Source organism: Eschrichtius robustus, chromosome 10, assembly GCF_028021215.1.
Source record: "Eschrichtius robustus isolate mEscRob2 chromosome 10, mEscRob2.pri, whole genome shotgun sequence".
Lineage (NCBI taxonomy): Eukaryota > Metazoa > Chordata > Mammalia > Artiodactyla > Eschrichtiidae > Eschrichtius > Eschrichtius robustus.
In genome coordinates this window covers 26,481,334-26,483,755 of record NC_090833.1, presented here as the reverse complement: position 1 = coordinate 26,483,755, position 2,422 = coordinate 26,481,334, and the positions used below count along the sequence as shown (strand labels likewise).

Genomic DNA, 2,422 nt, shown 5'->3' with positions numbered 1-2,422 from the left:
GTCTGTCATGCAGATGAAGTAAGTCAGAAAGAGAAAAACAAATACTGTATGCTAACACATATATATGGAATCTAAAAAAGGTTCCAATGAACCTAGGGGCAGGACAGGAATAGAGACGCAGATATAGAGAATGGATTTGAAGACATGGGGAGGGGGAAGGGTAAGCTGGGATGAAGTGAGAGAGTAGCACTGACATATATACACTACCAAATGTAAAATAGACAGCTAGTGGGAAGCAGCTGCATCACACAGGAAGATCAGCTCAGTGCTTTGTGACCACCAAGAGGGGTGGGATAGGGAGGGTGGGAGGGAGACACAAGAGGGAAGGGATATGGGGATATATGTATACATATAGCTGATTCACTTTGTTATACAGCAGAAACTAAAACAACATGGTAAAACAATTATATTCCAATAAAGATGTTAAAGCCTCTTTCCCGGCTGGAACCATGGAGGGCGCTGAAGAGAAGAAAAAGAAGGTTCCTGCTGTGCCAGAAACCCTTAAGAAAAAGCGAAAGAATTTCGCAGAGCTTAAGATCAAGTGCCTGAGAAAGAAATTTGCCCAGAAGTTGCTTCGAAAGGCAAGGAGGAGGCTTATCTATGAAAAAGCCAAGCACTATCACAAGGAATACCGGCAGATGTACAGAACGGAGATTCGCATGGCTAGGATGGCAAGAAAAGCTGGCAACTTCTACGTACCCGCGGAACCCAAATTGGCATTTGTCATCAGGATCAGAGATATCAATGGTGTGAGCCCGAAGGTTCGAAAGGTGTTGCAGCTTCTTCGCCTCCGTCAGATTTTCAATGGCACCTTTGTGAAGCTCAACAAGGCTTCAATTAACATGCTGAGAATTGTGGAACCATACATTGCATGGGGGTACCCAAACCTGAAGTCAGTAAATGAACTGATCTACAAGCGTGGTTATGGCAAAATCAACAAGAAGCGAATTGCCCTGACGGATAACGTGTTGATTGCTCGATGTCTTGGCAAATACGGTATTATCTGCATGGAGGATCTGATTCATGAGATCTATACTGTTGGAAAACGTTTCAAAGAAGCAAACAACTTCCTGTGGCCCTTCAAATTGTCTTCTCCACGAGGTGGAATGAAGAAAAAGACTACCCATTTTGTAGAAGGTGGAGATGCTGGCAACAGGGAAGACCAGATCAACAGACTTATTAGAAGGATGAACTAAGGTATCTACCATGATTATTTTTGTAATCTGGTCAGTTAATAAACAGTGACTGCTTTCAAATTGAAAAAAAAAAAAGATGTTAAAAAAAAGAAAAAGATATACACATCTGAAGCTCAAGAGAAAAATCTCGATAGGAAAAAGAAAATTGAGTTCCACAGCAAATAGGTGGTACAGAGAGGTAGAAATGGATATCACCCAGAGAAAGGATATAAAGTGAAAAAAGAGGCATCCTCATGAAAATCCCTGAGGACAGTCTACATTTATGGGGTCTTGGGCAAGAGTACCAATGGAAGTCCCCATGCATATGGTTAAACACTTGAAAGTTAAACATCAAATTAACAGGCTGTGAAAATGTTTGATCCTGCTACTTTTAAAATTATATCTTTGTGGGACTTCCCTGGTGGCGCAGTGGTTAAGAATCCGCCTGCCAATGCAGGGAACACGGGTTTGAGCCCTGGTCCGGGAAGATCCCACATGCCACGGAGCAACTACGCCCATGCACCACAGCTACTGAGCCTGTGCTCTAGAGCCCGTGAGCCACAACTACTGAGCCCGCGTGCTGCAACTACTGAAGACCGTGCGCCTAGAGTCCATGCTCTGCAACAAGAGAAACCACTGCAATGAGAAGCCCACGCACCACAACGAAGAGCAGCCCCCGCTCACCGCAACTAGAGAAAGCCCCCGCGCAGCAACGAAGACCCAACGCAGCCAAAAATAAATAAATAAATAAATGTATTTTAAAAATAAATAAAATAAGATTATATCTTTGTAATAATACAGCTTTAAATGTGTAAAATAATGGTTTTAGATGACTAAAATTTGGCAAAATATTAATAAGCTGACAGCTCAATTATTATTTTAAAGGTCTGCATGTTCTGTTGGTAGGCCAACAGTGTGCAAACAGTGTGCAAAAAATTCATACACACTTCATGAGTTATTATCAATTTGTTCCCTGAAATTTATTTTCTTGTCTTCACTTCAAAAAAATCACAAATTATGTTTTTATAATCAAGATTCTCATATAATTCATGTTCTTTTCACAGTAGTGCCAAAATAGAAAACTGAGGCAGTAGCAATTGGAAATGTCCAAAAAATTGTTAAAGTAATGCTTCAATTCAGAAATGAATTGTTAATTTTACATGTTATGTTCAAACACTGTAATATACAGAATATACAAACAATATTCCAGAATATTTTAACTTCATTATCTCTGAGAGTAGTATCTA

The 2,422-nt window shown here is 40.3% G+C and overlaps 1 pseudogene; it reads left to right on the top strand.

Moving 5' to 3' along the window:
• The first annotated feature begins 449 nt into the window (after window positions 1-449).
• On the top strand, window positions 450-1,239 carry LOC137770104 (large ribosomal subunit protein uL30 pseudogene; annotated as a pseudogene).
• Window positions 1,240-2,422: the final 1,183 nt, after the last annotated feature.